The 26543-nt window shown below is 45.3% G+C and overlaps 1 pseudogene; it reads left to right on the top strand.

Annotated features, from left to right (window-relative positions):
• Positions 1–26045, top strand: part of LOC138296947 (olfactory receptor 2K2-like) — a 141382-nt pseudogene extending 115337 nt beyond the window's left edge.
• The last annotated feature ends 498 nt before the right edge of the window (positions 26046–26543 follow it).

Raw genomic sequence — 26543 nt, forward strand, 5'->3', positions numbered from 1 at the left:
CCTCTGAAAAGTGGCAGGTGCATTTTTCAAACCAAAAGGCATTACAGTAAACTGGTAATGTCCTCCAATGGTAGAAAATGCAGTCTTAGGTTTAGCATCTTCTGACATTTTGATCTGCCAATACCCTGCAGTCAAATCAAAAGTGCTTAGATACTTGGCAGATGCCAGTGTATCTATTAGCTCATCTGCCCTGGGTATAGGGTGAGCATCTGTTTTGGTTACCAAGTTGAGACCTCTATAGTCTACACAAAACCTCATTTCCTTCTTTCCATCTTTAGAATTGGGTTTTGGTACCAGTACCACAGGAGAAGCCCATGGACTGTCAGAGTGCTCAACCACTCCTAGTTCCAACATCTTCTGAACTTCTTGCTTTATGCAGTCCCTGACATGGTCAGGCTGCCTATAGATCTTACTTTTGACAGGTAAACTGTCTCCAGTATCTATAGTGTGCTCACACCAAGAAGTGGTGCCTGGCACAATGGAGAAGAGTTCTGAAAATTGTCCTAGGAGATTTATGCAATTATCTTTCTGCTCAGCAGTAAGACAATCAGCCAAAACTACACCTTCCACAAGAGCATCTTGTTCTGTGGAAGAGAAGAGATCAGGTAGAGGATCACTGTCTTCTTCCTGTCCCTCATCTGTTGCCATGAGCAGGGTGAGATCAGCCCTGTCATAGTAGGGTTTCAGGCGGTTGACATGGAGCACCCTAAGGGGACTCCTGGCAGTGCCTAAGTCAACCAAGTAGGTGACTTCACCCTTCTTTTCAACAATTGTGTGTGGACCACTCCATTTATCTTGGAGTGCTCTTGGGGCCACAGGCTCCAAGACCCACACTTTCTGCCCTGGTTGGTACTGAACCAAAACAGCCTTCTGATCATGCCATTGCTTCTGGAGCTCTTGGCTGGCCTGAAGGTTTTTACTGGCCTTTTTCATGTACTCAGCCATCCTTGATCTGAGGCCAAGTACATAATCCACAATATCCTGCTTAGGAGCTTTTAAAGGTTGTTCCCAACCCTCCTTTACAAGTGTGAGTGGACCCCTAACAGGGTGTCCAAAAAGAAGTTCAAAGGGGCTGAAGCCCACTCCTTTCTGGGGTACCTCCCTGTAGGCAAAAAGGAGGCATGGTAGAAGGATATCCCATCTCCTGCGGAGTTTTTCAGGGAGTCCCATAATCATGCCTTTGAGAGTTTTATTAAATCTCTCCACCAGTCCATTTGTTTGTGGATGATAGGGTGTTGTGAACTTGTAAGTTACACCACACTCCTTCCACATGGCCTTTAAGTATGCAGACATGAAATTGCTTCCTCTGTCTGATACTACTTCCTTTGGGAAGCCCACCCTGGAAAATATTCCCAGGAGGGCCTTTGCCACTGCAGGAGCTGTAGTGGTCCTTAAAGGAATAGCTTCAGGATATCTTGTGGCATGGTCCACTACCACCAAGATAAACCTATTGCCTGAAGCAGTAGGAGGGTCAAGGGGGCCAACTATGTCAACCCCTACCCTTTCAAAGGGAACCCCAACCACAGGCAGTGGGATAAGGGGTGCCTTTGGAGTGCCACCTGTCTTGCCACTGGCTTGACAGGTTTCACAGGACTTACAAAATTCTTTTGTGTCCTCAGACATCCTAGGCCAATGAAACAGTGGTACCAATCTGTCCCAAGTTTTCATTTGACCCAGGTGCCCAGCTAAGGGAATGTCATGTGCCAGTGTTAGGAGGAACTTTCTGTACTCCTGAGGAATCACTAATCTCCTGGCAGCTCCAGGTTTAGGATCCCTATTCTCAGTGTACAAGAGGTTGTCCTCCCAGTAAACTCTGTGTGAGTCACTGACATCCCCATTAGCCTGTTTGACAGCTTGCTGTCTGAGACCCTCTAATGTGGGACAGGTTTGCTGTGCCACACTCAGCTCCTCTCTGGCAGGCCCCCCTTCACCCAAAAGCTCAGCAGTGTCTGCTTCCAGCTCCTCTGGTGTAGGTTCTGCACAGGGAGGGAATTCTTCTTCCTCAGAAGTTGAATCCACTGTAGAGGGAGGGATAGTAGGAAGTGGTTTGCTTCTACTAGCCCTAGCTTTAGGGAGCACTTGGTCCATTGTTCCAGGATCCAAGCTTCCCTGTCCTTTTTGCTTTTTGGCCTGAGCCCTTGTCAAAGCAAAAATATGCCCTGGGATGCCCAGCATTGCTGCATGGGCCTCCAACTCCACATCTGACCAAGCTGATGTCTCCAAATCATTTCCTAGTAGACAGTCTACAGGTAAATCTGTGGCTACCACAACTTTCTTTGGACCAGATACCCCCCCCCAGTTGAGATTTACAACAGCCATGGGGTGGCTTTGTGTTATGTTGTGAGCATCGGTTACTTGGTACTGGTGTCCAAGTATGTGTTGTTCAGGGTGCACCAGTTTCTCAATCACCATTGTGACACTGGCACCTGTGTCCCTGTAGGCCTGGACCTCAACACCATTTATTAGGGTTAGTTGCTTGTACTTCTCCAAGTTATGGGGGCAAGCAACCAAAGTGGCTAAGTCAATAGCCCCTTCAGAGACTAAAGTAGCCTCTGTGGTCTCCCTAATCAGACCAACCCCAACTAAATTACCAAAAGTGAGCCCAGCTACTCCCTTGGATTGGCTATTAGTAGGTTTGCTCCCACCACTACTGCTATTAGTAGGGACACTAGGTGTAGCAGTAGGGGTTGTAGTGGTAGGAGCTGTGGTGCCTTTCTTTGGACAACTGGGATCTGTTGTCCAATGGCCTTTTATCTTACATAAATAGCACCATGGTTTCTTTTCCTTGTTCTGATTAAAGGAGGATTTGGGCCCACCACCCCCACCAGAGTGTTTTTGTGGGCCTGATGAAGACTCATTTTTAGATTTGTCCCCACCCTTGTCAGAAGACTTACCATCCTTCTTTTTGTTGCCATCTTTGTCACCCCCTGTATGAACTTTTCTGTTCACTCTTGTTCTGACCCATTTGTCTGCCTTCTTTCCCAATTCTTGGGGAGAGGTCAGATCAGAGTCCACCAAGTACTGGTGCAACAAATCAGACACACAATTATTAAGAATATGCTCTCTCAGGATCAAGTTATACAGGCTGTCATAATCAGTAACTTTACTGCCATGTAACCACCCCTCCAAGGCCTTCACTGCCTGGTCAATGAAATCAACCCAGTCTTGTGAAGACTCCTTTTTGGTATCTCTGAACTTGATCCTGTACTGTTCAGTGGTTAAGCCATAACCATCCAGGAGTGCATTCTTAAGAACTTGGAAATTGTTAGCATCATTTTCTTTTACAGTAAGGAGCCTATCCCTACCTTTTCCAGTAAATGATAGCCATAGGATAGCAGCCCACTGCTTTTGAGGGACATCCTGTACAGCACAGGCCCTCTCAAGTGCAGCAAACCACTTGTTAATGTCATCCCCCTCCTTGTAAGGGGGAACTATCTTATGCAGATTCCTGGAATCATGCTCTTTTGCAGGATGACTATGGGGAATACTGCTGCTGCCACCATGGGTATCTAAACCCATTTTCTGCCTTTCCCTCTCTATTTCTAAAGACTGTCTATCCAAATCCAGCTGTTGCTTCTTGAGCTTCAGTCTGGTTTGCTCCACTCTCAATCTATTGAGCTCCCTTTCCAACAATCTGTCATCAGGGTGGGTGGGAGGGACATTTCTAGATACAGAGGTATGATGGGAATGAACAGAAGGAGACCTGTCCCTTACAGAGGGCACCCTAACAGCTTGGCTACCAGTATAATGTGAGAGCACATCATCAGTATGATGTGATTCAACCTCTGTACCAACTATGCTAGACTGTCTAGTAATGGGCAGGCTGAGAAGTTTCTTTCCTGAACCTTTTCCTGGGGGAGTCCCTGGATCAGATTGAGAACCATTAGCTACTTTTTCTACAGATTGGGCACTTATGGCCTTATCCTGTACTCTAAGCATATTAATTAACAGTTCTAAGGAAGGATTCTTCCCTACACTCAAACCTCTCTCTATGCAGAGACTCCTTGCTCCTTTCCAGCTAAGGTGATCATATGCAAGTTTGGACAGTTCAACTTTTTGGCCTGTGCCAGACATTTTTAGAGAGAGTTAAAGTGATAGACAAAGAGAAAAAAAAGTTTTCAGAACTTTTTGGAAAGACAGAAAAAACTTTTTAAACTTTTAAGAACTTTTTGAAAGTTTAGAAGTACTTTTCAGCACTTAGAAAAGAGTGAAAAGAGGAAATGCAAAACTTTTTGGCTATGTGTATATACACTGACCTTGTTTTGTATATTTTTCTCTTATGAAAAGTACAATGACAAGAGTGGTAAGTAGTCTCAAAGCACTTATCCCACCACTGCACAACCAATGTAGGAGGCTGGACTGGCTTGTAGTGAGTACCAAGGGGTACTTGCACCTTGCACCAGGCCCAGTTATCCCTTATTAGTGTATAGGGTGTCTAGCAGCTTAGGCTGATAGATAATGGTAGCTTAGCAAAGCAGCTCAGGCTGAACTAGGAGACGTGTGAAGCTACTACAGTACCACTTAGTGTCATATGCACAATATCATAAGAAAACACAATACACAGTTATACTAAAAATAAAGGTACTTTATTTTTATGACAATATGCCAAAGTATCTTAGAGTGTACCCTCAGTAAGAGGATAGGAAATATACACAAGATATATATACACAATAGCAAAAATATGCAGTATAGTCTTAGAAAACAGTGCAAACAATGTATAATTACAATAGGATGCAATGGGGAAACATAGGGATAGGGGCAACACAAACCATATACTCCAGAAGTGGAATGCGAACCACGAATGGACCCCAAACCTATGTGACCTTGTAGAGGGTCGCTGGGACTATTAGAAAATAGTGAGAGTTAGCAAAATAACCCACCCCAAGACCCTGAAAAGTGAGTGCAAAGTGCACCAAAGTTCCCCTAAGGACAAAATAGTCGTGTTAGAGGGAGAATGCAAGGAAAACACAAATCAGCAATGCAACAACGATGGATTCCTGTCTGAAGGTACCTGTGGAACAAGGGGACCAAGTCCAAAAGTCACAAGCAGCTCGGAGATGGGCAGATGCCCAAGAAATGCCAGCGGTTGGTGCAAAGAAGCTCTTACTAGGCTGAAGAACTGTGAATACTGCAGGAACGACAAGGGCTAGAGACTTCCCCTTTGGAGGATGGATCCCCCACGCCTTGGAGAGTCGTACAGAAGTGTTTTCCCGCCGGATGGACGCCAACAAGCCTTGCTACACGCAAATCGTGCGTTTGGCGTTTTTGGACGCTGCTGGGGCCCAGGAGGGACCAGGAGGTCGCAAAATTGGACCTGCAGAGAGAGGGGACGTCGAGCAAGACAAAGAGCCCTCACTGAAGCAGGTAGCACCCGGAGAAGTGCCAGAAACAGGCACTACGAGGATGCGTGAAACGGTGCTCGCCGAAGTTGCACAAAGGAGTCCCACGTCGCCGGAGACCAACTTAGAAAGTCGTGCAATGCAGGTTAGAGTGCCGTGGACCCAGGCTTGGCTGTGCACACAGGATTTCCGCCGGAAGTGCACAGGGGCCGGAGAAGCTTGCAAAGTCGCGGTTCCCAGCAATGCAGCCCAGCGAGGTGAGGCAAGGACTTACCTCCACCAAACTTGGGCTGAAGAGTCACTGGACTGTGGGGGTCACTTGGACGGTGTCGCTGGATTCGAGGGACCTCGCTCGTCGTGCTGAGAGGAGACCCAAGGGACCGGAGATGCAGCTTTTTGGTGCCTGCGGTTGCAGGGGGAAGATTCCGTCGACCCACGGGAGATTTCTTCGGAGCTTCTGGTGCAGAGAGGAGGCAGACTACCCCCACAGCATGCACAAGCAGGAAAACAGTCGAGAAGGCGGCAGGATCAGCGTTACAGAGTTGCAGTAGTCGTCTTTGCTACTATGTTGCAGGTTTGCAGGCTTCCAGCGCGGTCAGCGGTCGATTCCTTATCAGAAGGTGAAGAGGGAGATGCAGAGGAACTCGGCTGAGCTCATGCATTCGTTATCTGAAGTTTCCCCAGAGACAGAGACCCTAAATAGCCAGAAAAGAGGGTTTGGCTACCTAGGAGAGAGGAAAGGCTACTAACACCTGAAGGAGCCTATCACAAGGAGTCTCTGACGTCACCTGGTGGCACTGGCCACTCAGAGCAGTCCAGTGTGCCAGCAGCACCTCTGTTTCCAAGATGGCAGAGGTCTGGAGCACACTGGAGGAGCTCTGGACACCTCCCAGGGGAGGTGCAGGTCAGGGGAGTGGTCACTCCCCTTTCCTTTGTCCAGTTTCGCGCCAGAGCAGGGGCTAAGGGGTCCCTGAACCGGTGTAGACTGGCTTATGCAGAATTGGGCACATCTGTGCCCAACAAAGCATTTCCAGAGGCTGGGGGAGGCTACTCCTCCCCTGCCTTCACACCATTTTCCAAAGGGAGAGGGTGTCACACCCTCTCTCAAAGGAAGTTCTTTGTTCTGCCATCCTGGGCCAGGCCTGGCTGGACCCCAGGAGGGCAGATGCCTGTCTGAGGGGTTGGCAGCAGCAGCAGCTGCAGAGAAACCCCAGGAAGGGCAGTCTGGCAGTACCAGGGTCTGTGCTACAGACCACTGGGATCATGGAATTGTACCAACAATGCCAGGATGGCATAGAGGGGGCAATTCCATGATCATAGACATGTTACATGGCCATATTCGGAGTTACCATGGTGAAGCTACATATAGGTAGTGACCTATATGTAGTGCACGCGTGTAATGGTGTCCCCGCACTCACAAAGTTCAGTGAATTGGCTCTGAACAATGTGGGGGCACCTTGGCTAGTGCCAGGGTGCCCTCACACTAAGTAACTTTGCACCTAACCTTTACCAGGTAAAGGTTAGACATATAGGTGACTTATAAGTTACTTAAGTGCAGTGTAAAATGGCTGTGAAATAACGTGGACGTTATTTCACTCAGGCTGCAGTGGCAGGCCTGTGTAAGAATTGTCAGAGCTCCCTATGGGTGGCAAAAGAAATGCTGCAGCCCATAGGGATCTCCTGGAACCCCAATACACTGGGTACCTCAGTACCATATACTAGGGGATTATAAGGGTGTTCCAGTAAGCCAATGTAAATTGGTAAAAATGGTCACTAGCCTGTCAGTGACAATTTGGAAAGAAATGAGAGAGCATAACCACTGAGGTTCTGATTAGCAGAGCCTCAGTGAGACAGTTAGTCACTACACAGGTAACACATACAGGCACACTTATGAGCACTGGGGCCCTGGGTTACCAGGGTCCCAGTGACACATACAACTAAAACAACTTATATACAGTGAAAAATGGGGGTAACATGCCAGGCAAGATGGTACTTTCCTACAGGCTCCTTCAGGTGTTAGTAGCCTTTCCTCTCTCCTAGGTAGCCAAACCCTCTTTTCTGGCTATTTAGGGTCTCTGTCTCTGGGGAAACTTTAGATAACGAATGCATGAGCTCAGCCGAGTTCCTCTGCATCTCCCTCTTCACCTTCTGATAAGGAATCGACCGCTGACCGCGCTGGAAGCCTGCAAACCTGCAACATAGTAGCAAAGACGACTACTGCAACTCTGTAACGCTGATCCTGCCGCCTTCTCGACTGTTTTCCTGCTTGTGCATGCTGTGGGGGTAGTCTGCCTCCTCTCTGCACCAGAAGCTCAGAAGAAATCTCCCGTGGGTCGACGGAATCTTCCCCCTGCAACCGCAGGCACCAAAAAGCTGCATTACCGGTCCCTTGGGTCTCCTCTCAGCACGACGAGCGAGGTCCCTCGAATCCAGCGACACCGTCCAAGTGACCCCCACAGTCCAGTGACTCTTCAGCCCAAGTTTGGTGGAGGTAAGTCCTTGCCTCACCTCGCTGGGCTGCATTGCTGGGAACCGCGACTTTGCAAGCTTCTCCGGCCCCTGTGCACTTCCGGCGGAAATCCTGTGTGCACAGCCAAGCCTGGGTCCACGGCACTCTAACCTGCATTGCACGACTTTCTAAGTTGGTCTCCGGCGACGTGGGACTCCTTTGTGCAACTTCGGCGAGCACCGTTTCACGCATCCTCGTAGTGCCTGTTTCTGGCACTTCTCCGGGTGCTACCTGCTTCAGTGAGGGCTCTTTGTCTTGCTCGACGTCCCCTCTCTCTGCAGGTCCAATTTGCGACCTCCTGGTCCCTCCTGGGCCCCAGCAGCGTCCAAAAACGCCAAACGCACGATTTGCGTGTAGCAAGGCTTGTTGGCGTCCATCCGGCGGGAAAACACTTCTGCACGACTCTCCAAGGCGTGTGGGATCCATCCTCCAAAGGGGAAGTCTCTAGCCCTTGTCGTTCCTGCAGTATTCACAGTTCTTCAGCCTAGTAAGAGCTTCTTTGCACCAACCGCTGGCATTTCTTGGGCATCTGCCCAGCTACGAGCTGCTTGTGACTTTTGGACTTGGTCCCCTTGTTCCACAGGTACCTTCAGACAGGAATCCATCGTTGTTGCATTGCTGATTTGTGTTTTCCTTGCATTCTCCCTCTAACACGACTATTTTGTCCTTAGGGGAACTTTGGTGCACTTTGCACTCACTTTTCAGGGTCTTGGGGAGGGTTATTTTTCTAACTCTCACTATTTTCTAATAGTCCCAGCGACCCTCTACAAGGTCACATAGGTTTGGGGTCCATTCGTGGTTCGCATTCCACTTTTGGAGTATATGGTTTGTGTTGCCCCTATCCCTATGTTTCCCCATTGCATCCTATTGTAACTATACATTGTTTGCACTGTTTTCTAAGACTATACTGCATATTTTTGCTATTGTGTATATATATCTTGTGTGTATTTCCTATCCTCTCACTGAGGGTACACTCTAAGATACTTTGGCATATTGTCATAAAAATAAAGTACCTTTATTTTTAGTATAACTGTGTATTGTGTTTTCTTATGATATTGTGCATATGACACTAAGTGGTACTGTAGTAGCTTCACACGTCTCCTAGTTCAGCCTAAGCTGCTCTGCTAAGCTACCATTATCTATCAGCCTAAGCTGCTAGACACCCTATACACTAATAAGGGATAACTGGGCCTGGTGCAAGGTGCAAGTACCCCTTGGTACTCACTACAAGCCAGTCCAGCCTCCTACAATACCCACTCACCGGAGGAGTCCAAAGCTAATGGATACCCACTCACCGGAGGAGTCCAAAGCTAATGAATACCCACTCACCGGAGGAGTCCAAAGCTAATGAATACCCACTCACCGGAGGAGTCCAAAGCTAATGAATACCCACTCACCCAAGGAGTCCAAAGCTAATGAATACCCACTCACCCGAGGAGTCCAAAGCTAATGAATACCCACTCACCCGAGGAGTCCAAAGCTAATGAATACCCACTCACCCAAGGAGTCCAAAGCTAATGAATACCCACTCACCGGAGGAGTCCAAAGCTAATGGATACCCACTCACCGGAGGAGTCCAAAGCTAATGGATACCCACTCACCGGAGGAGTCCAAAGCTAATGGATACCCACTCACCGGAGGAGTCCAAAGCTAATGAATACCCACTCACCCGAGGAGTCCAAAGCTGCTATGAACACCCACTCACCGGAGGAGTCCAAAGCTAATGGATACCGACTCACCGGAGGAGTCCAAAGCTAATGAATACTCACTCACCGGAGGAGTCCAAAGCTAATGAATACCCACTCACCCAAGGAGTCCAAAGCTAATGAATACCCACTCACCGAGGAGTCCAAAGCTAATGAATACCCACTCACCAAGGAGTCCAAAGCTAATGAATACCCACTCACCCGAGGAGTCCAAAGCTAATGAATACCCACTCACCGAGGAGTCCAAAGCTAATGAATACCCACTCACCAAGGAGTCCAAAGCTAATGAATACCCACTCACCCGAGGAGTCCAAAACTAATGAATACCCACTCACCGGAGGAGTCCAAAGCTAATGAATACCCACTCACCCAAGGAGTCCAAAACTAATGAATACCCACTCACCGGAGGAGTCCAAAGCTAATGAATACCCACTCACCCAAGGAGTCCAAAGCTAATGAATACCCACTCACCCGAGGAGTCCAAAGCTAATGAATACCCACTCACCCGAGGAGTCCAAAGCTAATGAATACCCACTCACCGGAGGAGTCCAAAGCTAATGAATACCCACTCACCCGAGGAGTCCAAAACTAATGAATACCCACTCACCGGAGGAGTCCAAAGCTAATGAATACCCACTCACCCAAGGAGTCCAAAGCTAATGAATACCCACTCACCCGAGGAGTCCAAAGCTAATGAATACCCACTCACCCGAGGAGTCCAAAGCTAATGAATACCCACTCACCCAAGGAGTCCAAAGCTAATGAATACCCACTCACCGGAGGAGTCCAAAGCTAATGGATACCCACTCACCGGAGGAGTCCAAAGCTAATGAATACCCACTCACCCGAGGAGTCCAAAGCTGCTATGAACACCCACTCACCGGAGGAGTCCAAAGCTAATGGATACCCACTCACCGGAGGAGTCCAAAGCTAATGAATACTCACTCACCGGAGGAGTCCAAAGCTAATGAATACCCACTCACCCGAGGAGTCCAAAGCTAATGAATACCCACTCACCGAGGAGTCCAAAGCTAATGAATACCCACTCACCGGAGGAGTCCAAAGCTAATGAATACCCACTCACCGGAGGAGTCCAAAGCTAATGAATACCCACTCACCGGAGGAGTCCAAAGCTAATGAATACTCACTCACCGGAGGAGTCCAAAGCTAATGAATACCCACTCACCCAAGGAGTCCAAAGCTAATGAATACCCACTCACCAAGGAGTCCAAAGCTAATGAATACCCACTCACCAAGGAGTCCAAAGCTAATGAATACCCACTCACCCGAGGAGTCCAAAACTAATGAATACCCACTCACCGGAGGAGTCCAAAGCTAATGAATACCCACTCACCGAGGAGTCCAAAGCTAATGAATACCCACTCACCGGAGGAGTCCAAAGCTAATGAATACCCACTCACCGGAGGAGTCCAAAGCTAATGAATACTCACTCACCGGAGGAGTCCAAAGCTAATGAATACCCACTCACCCAAGGAGTCCAAAGCTAATGAATGCCCACTCACCAAGGAGTCCAAAGCTAATGAATGCCCACTCACCAAGGAGTCCAAAGCTAATGAATACCCACTCACCGAGGAGTCCAAAGCTAATGAATACTCACTCACCGGAGGAGTCCAAAGCTAATGAATACCCACTCACCCAAGGAGTCCAAAGCTAATGAATACTCACTCACCCAAGGAGTCCAAAGCTAATGAATACCCACTCACCCGAGGAGTCCAAAGCTAATGAATACCCACTCACCGAGGAGTCCAAAGCTAAGGAATACCCACTCACCGGAGGAGTCCAAAGCTAATGGATACCCACTCACCGGAGGAGTCCAAAGCTAATGGATACCCACTCACCGGAGGAGTCCAAAGCTAATGAATACCCACTCACCGGAGGAGTCCAAAGCTAATGAATACCCACTCACCAAGGAGTCCAAAGCTAATGAATACCCACTCTCCCAAGGAGTCCAAAGCTAATGAATACCCACTCACCGAGGAGTCCAAAGCTAATGAATACCCACTCACCCAAGGAGTCCAAAGCTAATGAATACTCACTCACCGAGGAGTCCAAAGCTAATGAATACCCACTCACCCAAGGAGTCCAAAGCTAATGAATACCCACTCACCGGAGGAGTCCAAAGCTAATGAATACCCACTCACCGGAGGAGTCCAAAGCTAATGAATACCCACTCACCGGAGGAGTCCAAAGCTGCTATGAACACCCACTCACCGGAGGAGTCCAAAGCTAATGGATACCCACTCACCCAAGGAGTCCAAAGCTAATGAATATCCACTCACCCAAGGAGTCCAAAGCTAATGAATACCCACTCACCGGAGGAGTCCAAAGCTAATGAATACCCACTCACCCAAGGAGTCCAAAGCTAATGAATACCCACTCACCGGAGGAGTCCAAAGTTAATGAATACCCACTCACCGGAGGAGTCCAAAGCTAATGAATACCCACTCACCCGACGAGTCCAAAGCTGCTATGAACACCCACTCACCGGAGGAGTCCAAAGCTAATGAATACCCACTCACCGGAGGAGTCCAAAGCTAATGAATACCCACTCACCGGAGGAGTCCAAAGCTAATGAATACTCACTCACCGGAGGAGTCCAAAGCTAATGAATACCCACTCACCCAAGGAGTCCAAAGCTAATGAATGCCCACTCACCAAGGAGTCCAAAGCTAATGAATACCCACTCACCAAGGAGTCCAAAGCTAATGAATACCCACTCACCCGAGGAGTCCAAAACTAATGAATACCCACTCACCGGAGGAGTCCAAAGCTAATGAATACCCCCTCATCCGAGGAGTCCAAAGCTAATGAATACCCACTCATCCGAGGAGTCCAAAGCTAATGAATACCCACTCACCGGAGGAGTCCAAAGCCAATGGATACCCACTCACCTGAGGAGTCCAAAGCTAATGGATACCCACTCACCGGAGGAGTCCAAAGCTAATGGATACCCACTCACCAGAGGAGTCCAAAGCTAATGGATACCCACTCACCGGAGGAGTCCAAAGCTAATGGATACCCACTCACCGGAGGAGTCCAAAGCTAATGAATACCCACTCACCAGAGGAGTCCAAAGCTAATGAATACCCACTCACCGGAGGACTCCAAAGCTAATGGATACCCACTCACCGGAGGAGTCCAAAGCTAATGGATACCCACTCACCGGAGGAGTCCAAAGCTAATGGATACCCACTCACCGGAGGAGTCCAAAGCTAATGGATACCCACTCACCTGAGGAGTCCAAAACTAATGAATACCCACTCACCAGAGGAGTCCAAAGCTGCTATGAATCGTCACCTGTGATTGATGCATATATTAAAAATGACTGCACAGGGAGACCTGTACCTGAGATTCAACTCTGGAAAAGGTAACTGTTGTTGAGTTTTAGTTAAAATCTCATGAGACAAGGAGAATAAGAGTCATCACAAAACACCTTTCAAACTAGTCTTCTTACAAAATATTCTTCCTCAGTTTCAACAAGACATCATTCACTAATATGAACACACACACATACCTGCTGCTCGGTGACTGGAATTATTGTAAGCTGGATTGTGCTTTCTTCAAGATTTCACTCTAAAAGTTCCTTTTTTTCTGTCACTTTACTTCAGTGCCAGGATTTACATACACAGGGACCACCACAATCTCATTTTCCTTCTGAGATTTACTAAATTTCAATTGTTCAAAAGCAAATTCACATCTGAGCTTGCATTCAATACCAAAGTAATTCAGTCCCACAGGGGAAACCTCGCCTGAATTTTTTTCCATGTTCTAAAGCAACTTTAAAACACAAGCACCTTTAGCTCAGAATTAATAAGGCACATTTTTTCTAAACTCTATAGTTACTGGGCTTCAATGACCTTGCCTTTATTCTCCCAATCTTTTCCCATGTACCACATATGGCCACCATGGCCAACCACTGGTACTTCAACACCTTCCCATAGAAAATAAGGGACATAAAATAAAACTCCATAGTAAATTATGAGAAATTAAATTAAACAATATAAAATAGTTAAAAGATGTTTTCTTTAAAAGATAGTACATATTTATTAACTATATAATACTTCAATAATCTATTTTGAATTTACAAACTAATGTAACAATGTGTGTTGTATGAACATATAAACTAACAATTTTAATTCCATACATCACTTTTAATAATTATTATAACTTTATTTTCCCTTGGGTGGGATTTTATTTTAATTTAAACTTCAGAAATATAATTTGAATGTGATTTATTACATTTTCATTAACTAAGAATTATTCAATTAGGTTACTAGTGGTGAAGCTTTTATTATTTTGTTCTAAACATTTTTAACTTTCTCTTTACTTTACCATGCGGCTATCAACACCCCAACCTTGGGGCCTCCCTAAGACAAAGTATGGAGAAAATTTAAACTAAACATTTTTAAATTAAAGAAATCTATTTAACTCGAAATAGTAATATTTTAAATGTAGAACACAATAAAAAATGCTTTAGCACAATTAACTTCATTTTGAAATAAATATTTAATTAATTAAATATATTAAATCAAATTACATTTACTTTTCTGAATTTTAAATAAAAAACTTCTCACCTCAAATACATTATGAATTATTAGAAACTATGTACAGAATATATTCAAATTAATTTAATTATATTTCAATAAACATTATTGTTCCGTGCATTTTCTACATTCAAAATAGGGTATTAAAATACTCTAAATAAAAACAATAAATATCTACTGTTTTTCATGAGCCAGGTCACTGGCATCAGGCTTCTATGTCGAGTGTGCCCACCTTGTTCCTTAACTCCTTTGCTGAACCCAAAGAAAATTATACCCAAGCAGAGGGTTCTAATGCAGGAATACAGAACGCAGCACAAATTTTGAAGTGCCCTAGATTGATCACCTCTGAAATATATTGTCTGGGCCCCGGCAAGGTTGAGCCTAATCCACAAGGGTTTTGAAAGTTTCCACCAAGATGTTCACCAGCTAGCTTGTTAGTTTGGTGTTGGCAAAAATGTCGCCAGTGATATTTCATTCTCAAGGCAGATGCAGCTAATTGACAAGTATGGATGTGCCAACTCCGTGAATCCCGTCCCCAGCCAAGCAAGCCTAATTTGCTTTAAGCCCAGGCCCATTCAGTGTTTGGAACATAGACCGTAGAACCACTGGGTTGTCATGATTAAGCAGTTTGGTGAACAATTAGTTCCCTTGCAATTGAAACCAGGATTACTGAGTTGGAACTACAGGGTCACTTGGGTTGTGGCATGGTCAACAGGCATTTCAAAGGGTAGTGTTGGGCCAAGCTTAGACAGTCAATCAATCAATTTTATAGAGCATGGCTAATCACCTGTGAGGGTCTCAAGGTGCTGAACAATGGGCAAGGGGAGATTACGTGATTTGTCCAGAATCACAGGGTGTTGACCGACACATGCTTCCCCAGCTCCAACCTTGCCAGCTCAGGCTGTTACACCACACCCTCTCCCCAAGTGTGGTAGAGTTATCTGATGAAGGCTGCACCAGGTGTCAGGAATGTGAAAAAAGTACATAAAACCAAAATTCAGCTATTGACACCTGTTAAATAACTACTTATTATAAAGTAACCATTCATATCATGAGATAAAAAGATTTTCTAGAGGAGATATTTTGCACAGGTTATCCTTAAAGAATTCCAGCTGATAAAGCAGTTGAAATGCATTCCAATGAATGTGTAAATATCTATGATATAGGAGTACTGCACTACGGATCCTGGTCGACAGAACTAATCCAGCGCTAAAAGATGGCCTACAGTTGGCAAACACCAGCAGCGCTCTGCTGAGGCAGGTTGTGAATGAAATGCGAGGACCTGCAGGACACATGGACATTCTGCTGAAGCGGAAGCACGTCAGGCAGGGGGGATTAAAAATCTCATATAGGTGAAGAAAGTTACATCCGTCTTCTACACCTTCAGCGAGCGAGAGTGGGTAGAGAAACCTAACACAGGAAGATGCGTCACTCCGGAATAGAGCACGATTTGTGATCTAAAATGAGAAACTGATCTCAGTTAAGATAATGAGACAAGATGAAGAGAGACTGAGGGCCTGATTTAGACAACGGTGACAGACAGCCCGTCCGCCAAAGTCTAAATCCCATTAAATCCTGTGGGATCTAGATTTCATCAGACAAGCTATCCACCACTGTTGTGACGGAGTAACCCATCTGCCAATATATAAATCATTTTGCCAACCACAGAGGGTAACGCAGAAAACCCAAAGGGATCTGGGTAAGAATTAGTTACAAAAACATCATAGACTCCTGGGAACAGCAATATAACCCCAGTCACCTCACTCCTCATATATACACATACAACAGTACCTTTCACTTATTCCAAAAAACATTATTTATTACAAATACCAAATATATATTTACTTCATATACATACAATTTATAAAAATCCCCCATCCTATCACAGCAAAAGAAAAGATAGAATAGAACCAAGTGCAATTAAGATAAAGTGCTCGTATTTCAAAAAGAATAAGAAATAATAGATTAAAACCATTCCCGACAAATATTTTAAAAGATAATATATCATAAAATAGCCTGTTGGTTAATCCTTCAACCACATTAAATCACAATATTATTTCGAAGAGAATTATATTCCCAATTCGGTCCTCTTAGACAATAAACCAAATCCAGGCTATAGCATCACCGTCGACGTTTCGATCCCCTCGCGCTTTCAGGCCAAATATCGTCTCCACGCGGTTCTTCCTCAGGCCTGATAGACAGGTAAGTAAACACAACACGATTCTTTAAACGAAGGATCTGAGGTGGAAGGAATGCTGCCAAGAAAAAGGCCATTACATTGAAAAATAAAAGAAGTTGGATGGAAGGTTTTGAAGGGATCTGAATTCGAGTGATAATGGATTGGATGTTTTTCGTGTGAGCCAAGATTAATGGACTCATTAAGGGTTATTGATGAAGATGGACATTTAATTTAGTGTGGAGTTTTATGGGTTCCCCTGTGAGTAACCACTTGGTTGTTACAATGAACTGATTTTTGCAACAGCAGTTTGTAGATAATGCGAGAGTTGATGCTGACTTCCAAGATCATCTGTTGGAGCAAACTCTGTCCGCCACAAAAATCATGAGACATAATTTTGACTACCTCATACTTCCCAACAGGTATTATGATAAAAAAAGATCCCTTCTTTACTTTTGCTTACATTTTTTTCTCAAAGTTATCTCCTACAGTTATTCTTAGAGAAGTATGACAACAATTTTATCCTGAAGTAAAAATGATATGAGCATAAATAGAATGATTGGAGTTCGGCTGTTTGAATTATCACATCATCAAACTGAGTCCAAAGCAAACTGTCCAATTATGAAACGTAAACAGTGTTGCACCCGAGGGGCACTGGAGGCCAGAGACGAGGGCCTCTAAAGAAGAACAAAGGAAATGTATTAAGACGGCATTACTTTGTCACCCACTGAAATGGCCTCTCCATGAGAATTTGCACGAGCTGTAATTTATGACACAGAGCAAGTAGTTGCTGTATACACACTCAACAAGGGCTTAGATTCTCCATCATAACACATAAAAGGGCCTATTCACAGACTGCATCTTGAATTAAACTAAACTAGTACTACTGATGTAGGACAAGTTCTGTTCCCATAGCTCAGTGCAGAGGTCTCCCCCTCTCCTTTTTCTTCTCGCATATATACACCTACATTTTAGCAGTAAATGTGGCTAAATGTGGGTGAGATGGGGGAGTGGTTAGAAAATCGGGACTACTAACTACCAAAGGGGAGGGAGGAGGAAGGAATAAGGCTCAGATTGAGAGGGGTTTAGGCAGGGACGTGCACTCACCCACAAAACAGTAAATCCATTGCTATTCACAAACTACACTTCTAAAGTTAATACAGCCAAGAAGGAACCAAAACAGTTGTAAATACACTCCAGCTCAGAGTTGGAGTAACTCCAGTACCACCATGGTCACTCAGAGGAAGTGCAACACATTCCCTTAAAACATAATGAAGGCAGAGACTTAAATTAAAACCCCATTAGAAAGAACCTTGAATTAAATTAACATTCAATCTATCTAAAAATCTAAATATATTTTATGATAAAAAATATCAAGAAAAAATGTATTTGTTTATTATAAAATATTTTAAGAACCTTTTCAAATTTAAAAATAAATGCAAAATTCATTTTGTTAAGCATATTTTCAATTAATTCTATACATAAGGTCTACTACATATTATAGAGATATTTTGTTAAGTTAACTTTTTTATTTATTCTTATAAAAATATGTTTAAGTTCATTTACAATATTATGAATCTAATTCATAATTGAGTCAATGGAGTAGCATTTTTTATTTTGCCTTGCAATGAAAATAAGTATTTAAAAAAAATTACAATAATAGTGAACATGAAAATATTTTACTGAGTGTTGTAGGAGGCTGGACTGGCTTGTAGTGAGTACCAAGGGGGTACTTGCACCTTGCACCAGGCCCAGTTATCCCTTATTAGTGTATAGGGTGTCTAGCAGCTTAGGCTGATAGATAATGGTAGCTTAGCAGAGCAGCTTGGGCTGAACTAGGAGACGTGTGAAGCTACTACAGTACCACTTAGTGTCATATGCACAATATCATAAGAAAACACAATACACAGTTATACTAAAAATAAAGGTACTTTATTTTTATGACAATATGCCAAAGTATCTTAGAGTGTACCCTCAGTGAGAGGATAGGAAATATACACAAGATATATATACACAATAGCAAAAATATGCAGTATAGTCTTAGAAAACAGTGCAAACAATGTATAGTTACAATAGGATGCAATGGGGAAACATAGGGATAGGGGCAACACAAACCATATACTCCAAAAGTGGAATGCGAACCACGAATGGACCCCAAACCTATGTGACCTTGTAGAGGGTCGCTGGGACTATTAGAAAATAGTGAGAGTTAGAAAAATAACCCTCCCCAAGACCCTGAAAAGTGAGTGCAAAGTGCACTACAGTTCCCCTAAGGACAAAGTAGTCGTGTTAGAGGAATAATGCAGGAAAGACACAAACCAGCAATGCAACAACTGTGGATTTCCAATCTAGGGTACCTGTGGAACAAGGGGACCAAGTCCAAAAGTCACAAGCAAGTCGGAGATGGGCAGATGCCCAGGAAATGCCAGCTGCGGGTGCAAAGAAGCTTCTACTGGACAGAAGAAGCTGAGGTTTCTGCAGGAACGAAAAGGGCTAGAGACTTCCCCTTTGGTGGACGGATCCCTCTCGCCGTGGAGAGTCGTGCAGAAGTGTTTTCCCGCCAAAAGGACGCCAACAAGCCTTTCTAGACGCAAATCGTGCGTTTGGCGTTTTTGGACGCTGCTGGGGCCCAGGAGGGACCAGGAGGTCGCAAATTGGACCTGAAGAGAGAGGGGACGTCGATCAAGACAAAGAGCCCTCACTGAAGCAGGTAGCACCCGGAGAAGTGACGGAAACAGGCACTACGAGGATGCGTGAAACGGTGCTCGCCGAAGTTGCACAAAGGAGTCCCACGTCGCCGGAGACCAACTTAGAAAGTCGTGCAATGCAGGTTAGAGTGCCGTGGACCCAGGCTTGGCTGTGCACAAAGGATTTCCGCCGGAAGTGCACAGTGGCCGGAGTAGCTGCAAAGTCGCGGTTCCCAGCAATGCAGCCCAGCGAGGTGAGGCAAGGACTTACCTCCACCAAACTTGGGCTGAAGAGTCACTGGACTGTGGGGGTCACTTGGACAGAGTCGCTGGATTCGAGGGACCTCGCTCGTCGTGCTGAGAGGAGACCCAAGGGACCGGTGATGCAGCTTTTTGGTGCCTGCGGTTGCAGGGGGAAGATTCCGTCGACCCACAGGAGATTTCTTCGGAGCTTCTGGTGCAGAGAGGAGGCAGGCTACCCCCACAGCATGCACAAGCAGGAAAACAGTCGAGAAGGCGGCAGGATCAGCGTTACAGAGTTGCAGTAGTCGTCTTTGCTACCATGTTGCAGGTTTGCAGGCTTCCAGCGCGGTCAGCAGTCGATTCCTTATCAGAAGGTGAAGAGGGAGATGCAGAGGAACTCGGATGAGCTCTTGCATTCATTATCTAAAGTTTCCCCAGAGACAGAGACCCTAAATAGCCAGAAAAGAGGGTTTGGCTACCTAGGAGAGAGGATAGGCTACTAACACCTGAAGGAGCCTATCAGCAGGAGTCTCTGACGTCACCTGGTGGCACTGGCCACTCAGAGCAGTCCAGTGTGCCAGCAGCACCTCTGTTTCCAAGATGGCAGAGGTCTGGAGCATACTGGAGGAGCTCTGGACACCTCCCAGGGGAGGTGCAGGTCAGGGGAGTGGTCACTCCCCTTTCCTTTGTCCAGTTTCGCGCCAGAGCAGGGGCTAAGGGGTCCCTGAACCGGTGTAGACTGGCTTATGCAGAATTGGGCACATCTGTGCCCAACAAAGCATTTCCAGAGGCTGGGGGAGGCTACTCCTCCCCTGCCTTCACACCATTTTCCAAAGGGAGAGGGTGTCACACCCTCTCTCAGAGGAAGTTCTTTGTTCTGCCATCCTGGGCCAGGCCTGGCTGGACCCCAGGAGGGCAGATGCCTGTCTGAGGGGTTGGCAGCAGCAGCAGCTGCAGTGAAACCCCAGGAAGGGCAGTTTGGCAGTACCAGGGTCTGTGCTACAGACCACTGGGATCATGGGATTGTGCCAACTATGCCAGGATGGCATAGAGGGGGCAATTCCATGATCATAGACATGTTACATGGCCATATTCGGAGTTACCATTGTGAAGCTACATATAGGTAGTGACCTATATGTAGTGCACGCGTGTAATGGTGTCCCCGCACTCACAAAGTTCAGGGAATTGGCTCTGAACAATGTGGGGGCACCTTGGCTAGTGCCAGGGTGCCCTCACACTAAGTAACTTTGCACCTAACCTTTACCAGGTAAAGGTTAGACATATAGGTGACTTATAAGTTACTTAAGTGCAGTGTAAAATGGCTGTGAAATAACGTGGACGTTATTTCACTCAGGCTGCAGTGGCAGGCCTGTGTAAGAATTGTCAGAGCTCCCTATGGGTGGCAAAAGAAATGCTGCAGCCCATAGGGATCTCCTGGAACCCCAATACCCTGGGTACCTCAGTACCATATACTAGGGAATTATAAGGGTGTTCCAGTAAGCCAATGTAAATTGGTAAAAATGGTCACTAGCCTGTTAGTGACAATTTGGAAAGAAATGAGAGAGCATAACCACTGAGGTTCTGATTAGCAGAGCCTTAGTGAGACAGTTAGTCACTACACAGGTAACACATTCAGGCACACTTATGAGCACTGGGGCCCTGGGTTACCAGGGTCCCAGTGACACATACAACTAAAACAACATATATACAGTGAAAAATGGGGGTAACATGCCAGGCACGATGGTACTTTCCTACAAGTGTTTTTAAAGTTGAATAAACTTTTGCCTATACTTTCCCATTGGGAGAGCTCCATCCCAGTGACCGAGACTTCCGCCTATGTGTGAAAAGCTACTAGTAGTAACTTTACAATCACAAATGGTTGTGTAGACCTGTAAGTCTAGTCTTTTGAGTAATCTTACACTCTCAGGTGGTGAATAAGCCTAAAGTAGTAGTCATTCCAAAGTGTAAGAGTAAGCTAACAGTGCAGAGTTACTCACATGTAAGTTTCCTTTGTGAATAGTGCCCAAAGCCTTTCGCCGAACCTTGTCGAAGCATTATTTACAATTGGAATACACCAATGGCATCACGCAGAAGACCGCACAGGTCAAATCGGTGCAATCTGTGAACAAACTCATGATGGCTTCATGGATCATCCCTGCTAATGAGGGGAAGGGGTTCATGTGCCCCACGATGTAACTTAGTGGTATCTGGTTATAAAATGGCCCTGAATGAAAGAGAAGAATAAAGAGTTGGCCAAGCCTGATATGTCTGCAAACATTTCTCCGCTCGAGCATTGGAAACGTCATTGAGTGCTTTGGCTCGGTGCTGGTTGTTTACTTGAGGGAACCGTGCAGCTCATGTAGGGACGTTCTTTCTACTAGAGTTCTCTGAGTACCCCAATAACCCCTGGTGCATTAACATACAGGATGCTTCCCCTGCCCAGTATGAGTGGGTCTATCGATAGGATGGGCTCTCTTAGCAGATATGTCTGAAAGTTGTGTTGGGAGGTCCTAGACCTGAGGCTGTCTTGATGATGGACCAGAATCATTGGCACGTGACTAAAAAGTTATGTTAATCCAAGAACATATGTTCTATAGTTTACACCTCAGGCTAAGGCGTAGTGTTCTTCAAGATAACAGCAACTGTTGTTTTTTCCCTTTAGATTGTTCAAGTGGATAATATGGAAACAATAAACCAAACAATGGTAGATAAGTTTGATCTCTTGGGATTTTCATACCAGCCTCAGGTAAAATTTGCTCTTTTTTTAATTTTCCTTCCGATTTACATGGTCACCATTATTGCTAACAGTCTCATCATTGTAGCAATCCAAGCCGGTTCTCGCCTTCGTTCTCCAATGTACTTCTTTCTCTGCAACTTGTCATTCATAGACATTTGTTATACATCATCAACAGTTCCAAAGGTGCTTGAAGGACTCATCTCCAAGAGGAGCATTATCACATTTGCTGGGTGTGCTTCTCAAATGTACTGTGCCCTCTCCTTGGGTGTTACTCAATGTATTCTTCTGGCAGTCATGGCATGGGATCGATATGTCGCAATATGCAACCCCTTGAACTATGTCGTAGTTATGAACAGGAGTTTCTGCATTAGGCTGGCAGTCATTACCTGGTGCAGTGGATTTCTCCTATCAGTTGTTCACGTGTCTGTAACACTAACAGTACCTTTCTGCAGACACCACAAGATCGATTATTCATCATGTGAGGTGACAGCTGTGCTACGACTGGCTTGCACAGATATCCGTTTACGAGAAGCTGTGATCTTTCTGATGTCAGTATTTATCCTTCTGGTTCCATTTTTCATAATTCTGTTCACCTACTCTACATAATTTCCACCATCCTGAGGATGCCGACAGTTGCTGGAAGACTAAAGGCCTTCTCCACCTGTGGCTCACACATGCTGGTGGTTACACTCTTCTTTGGGACAGCAATGGCAATGTATCTGAGACCCAGGTCAATGACCTCTCCTGAGAATGATAAAGTTCTGACTCTTATTTATGGAGCTGTGACTCCAATGCTCAATCCCCTGATATATAGTTTAAGAAACAAGGAAGTCAAGGTTTCTCTGCGGAAACTGATCTGTAAGACACAGTTATCCAAAGTACATGGGCGCAGAATCTAACTTACTCAGTTGAAAAGCTCAGCACTGTATATTTTGAATTTATGTGCCTTATTGCAGTATAGCAGTTAGGAAATTGTAGGCCTGGTTCACAAACTGCATTTTATAGTAAACAATGGCACTGAGTTAGTACTATTTACTTCAAAATGCAAGTCACAGTCATGACAGTGGAAATCACCATCTCCACCTCTTCTATCTATTCGATGGGGAGATCTTCACACATGTAACTTTACCACTTAGTAATAAATGTTGGTGGGACCAGGGGAGCGGCTGAAAAATGAGGCATACCTACTACTAAATCAGAGCAGTTTATGGAAAGTTAAGGAGGGGTTTAAGGAGGGACAGACATCCACCCACAGGAGTAAGACCACTGCCATTCAAAAGCTGCACTTCAAAAGTACTACAGCCAAAAACGATTCAAAACAGCAGTAAATGTATTCCATCTCAGGCTTGTAGAGAGTCCAGTGCCATACATGGGAAATATGAGGCTCAGGCGGCAGTTGGCTCCATCACTTGCACAAGTCCAGAGAGCATTAAATAATCTGCCTAGACGATCTTTGGGTGGCTGGACCCCATAAGAAGTCCTGTTTCGCATCCAGATGTATGTTCCAGATCTTTATGTTCCTGACGAAGGGGTGGCAGACATGCATTTTGACATCAATTAACAATTTACTGTCTTACAGGAACATTTCAAAGGCCAGTGGCCTACCCTCACAGAATGGACAACCTACTGGGACCCTGGCAGACAAGACTGTACTGAAAGACTAACTTGTGCACTCCAAAACCACTCTTTGAAGTCCCCCCCACTTCAAAGGCATTTTTTTGTATAAAAACTGGGTCTCTGACCCCACCAGCTCAGACACTTCTAGATCTACACCTGGAACCTGTCAAGAGGAACTGTTTGGCTGCCCAAAGGATTCGTCTGGACTTCTTTGCTGTGAGGGACTGCAGCCCTGCTGGACTCTGCCTTCTCCAAAAGTGCTCTCCAGGGGCTTGGATTGAGCTTGCCTCCTGTTTTCTGAAGTCTCAGGGACAAAATGACTTAATCTCTTCAAAGAATTTTCTTATGCATCAAAAATCAACCCAACGCCTGCCGGAAACGATGCAGAGCCTGCCTTGTGATGGAGGTATCGCTGCATCACCGACCAGAACGACGCAGCCCGACTTCCAGAATGGAAATTCGATGCAGTGCCTGCCTTGCGACGGAAAATTCAATGGTTTGCCTACCGGATCGACGCAGCGCCGTGCCTTCTTCTAGAGCGGCCAGGATTTTCCCTGCATCGTCCCTCAGCGTCCAAATATCCCAGCATCGCAGTGAGGAACCAAGACTGCATGCTGAATAACGACCCAAGCCCTTTGTAGCATGGAAACAAACGGTGCATCCTCTATGTTGTCCCGGAAAATCCGGCGCACACCTTATTTTTCAACACATCTCCTCTGCGGTCTCTGTGCATCGTTATTTTTTTAGCATATCAGGTACTGTGTGTAACAAAGAGACAACTGTTTATTTCAAAGGATTAAGACTATTTCAAATCTTGCAAAAGTGATATTTCAACTTGTGCATATTGGATCTTTGTCGTTTTGACCTTATTTTATTCAGATAAATATCTATTTTTCTAAACCTGTGTGGTGTATTTTTGTAATGTTTTCACTGCGGTATTGTTTGATTTATTGCACAAATACTTTGCACATTGCCTTCTAAGTTAAGCCTGACTTCTCAGTGCCAAGCTACCAGAGGGTGGGCACAGTATAGTTTGGATTGTGTGTGACTTACCCTGACTAGGATTTTGGTCCCTACTTGGACAAGGGTGGATACAATACATAGAGTTATCTCACTACCAATCTCAACGTTTCAGTTTACATCATGTTTGATATATTTTTCATTAGGCAGATATGAGGCTCTATGGAAGAGTTTTATACTTGAGGTGAGGAAAATACAATTCGACTGCAAATGTGTGAGTGGGGAAAAAGGTTCTTCTAAGTGGAAATGAATGCAAAATGTCTCTAAGCCACTGAAGGATTTGTAAACAGGTGACTGCACTGTATCTAATGTGTCCATGGCCAATTCAGCATGTTACTTGACGAGAGTACCAGTTTCCTTGATCCGGACATAGGCTCAGTTAACAGTTGAATGGAAGTTATTTGATGCTGAATGATGAAGGCTGTTCTGGGATGAGAGAAGGTGTCCCCCCATGTGGCTCTGTTCTCAAATAGTGACCTGCTGTAATAATGTACATTTTCCTCCCGCGGATGAGATTAGAGTAGCTAGTTTGTGGCCTTCCCTCCCTACCCTTAATGTTAATTTCGACAAGCTGCGCGGGCTGAAAGTACTATTTTTTTCAGAAAAACGTGGTGCTCACATCTGCCTGTGAAACCTTCGAATTTAAGTTGCAAGGTCGATCTCTGAAATACAATCACTGCTAAACACCAACTTTCCTTGACATTTTGGTGAACCTCTGAGTTGCATCTTTAATGCATTTAACACCACCCGTGTTGTACACTTTTTACAGCGATTAGGTCTGGTTTTGCCAGCACCTTCCAAACTGCTCTTTGAATGATTTTATCTTTTATACTCTGTTTTCAAGTGTATTTGGAGAAATACCATGTGTTATTCCTAACAGGTGGTATTTTAATTCTACTTTTGCTGTTCCACAATGGATGTCCTATCTAAAAGCCAAATGGTGATGGAACTGCCATGTCCAGCTGCATCGTGAACGCATGATTTAGTACTTTGGCGTATCTTTCGTACAGGAACTAAACGGTGACAGGTCTTTGCTCTTTAGGTCAATATGGTTTTATTGTGGGCAGTCTGTGTTCCACTGTGTTTAATGTCCTTTCGAGTGTGCACCAGACATTATCTTGCAGCACAACTCCTACAATCTATGGACATGGATCTGCTGATGTCTCCTGCTGATGTGCTGATTTTCGGGGGTGTCCCATAAGGCTGCCATTGCTTCAGGATGCCTTCTATGAGCCATTTTATGTGGATATGGATGCTACAGCTCTAGGATTCCTAACTTCTGGCTCAGTCACTGCGTGCACAACACACAATGCGGCTGAGGATTATGATTGCTCCTTCAACCTGCTCATCGAGGATCTTGTGGCTCTGTTGTCTGCTGAAGCTGGATCAACTCTGGAGTCTATTGACACTGACAATATGGATGATGTAGGAAAGTGCCTCTTTTGACATGATCACCTCCCCACCCTCCCCACTTTGGGTCTCATTTCTGGTGTATTTCGACTGAAAGTGCACTGGGTTCCTGCTAACTAGGTCCCCAGTGCCAGATCTCTCTCCCCAAAACTGCACAGTCATTTTTCCCAATTGGCAAAACCTTTAACACCTACTGTAACTCCCTAGTAAATGGTACACCTGGTGCCTGGGGTACTATAGAGGGTACCTAAGGGCTGCAGCACAAACTGTGCCACCCTAAAGGACCCCTCATCAAGCACATGACAGGCTGCCATTGCAGGCTGCGTGTCTTGGTGCAGACAAACGTGAAAACACAACAAGGCCCATAATCTGTGTGCCATGTTCCATAACACTGCATGCAATATATGTAAGCCACCCCTCTAGCAAGCCTTACAGCCCTAAGGCAGCGTGCATTATATTACATGTCAGGGCATATCTGCACAAGCCTATGCTGGACACTGGTCCCTACAAGTTTTCCAGCTACATGATGGCTTC

This window comes from Pleurodeles waltl, chromosome 5, assembly GCF_031143425.1.
Source record: "Pleurodeles waltl isolate 20211129_DDA chromosome 5, aPleWal1.hap1.20221129, whole genome shotgun sequence".
NCBI classification, from domain to species: domain Eukaryota; kingdom Metazoa; phylum Chordata; class Amphibia; order Caudata; family Salamandridae; genus Pleurodeles; species Pleurodeles waltl.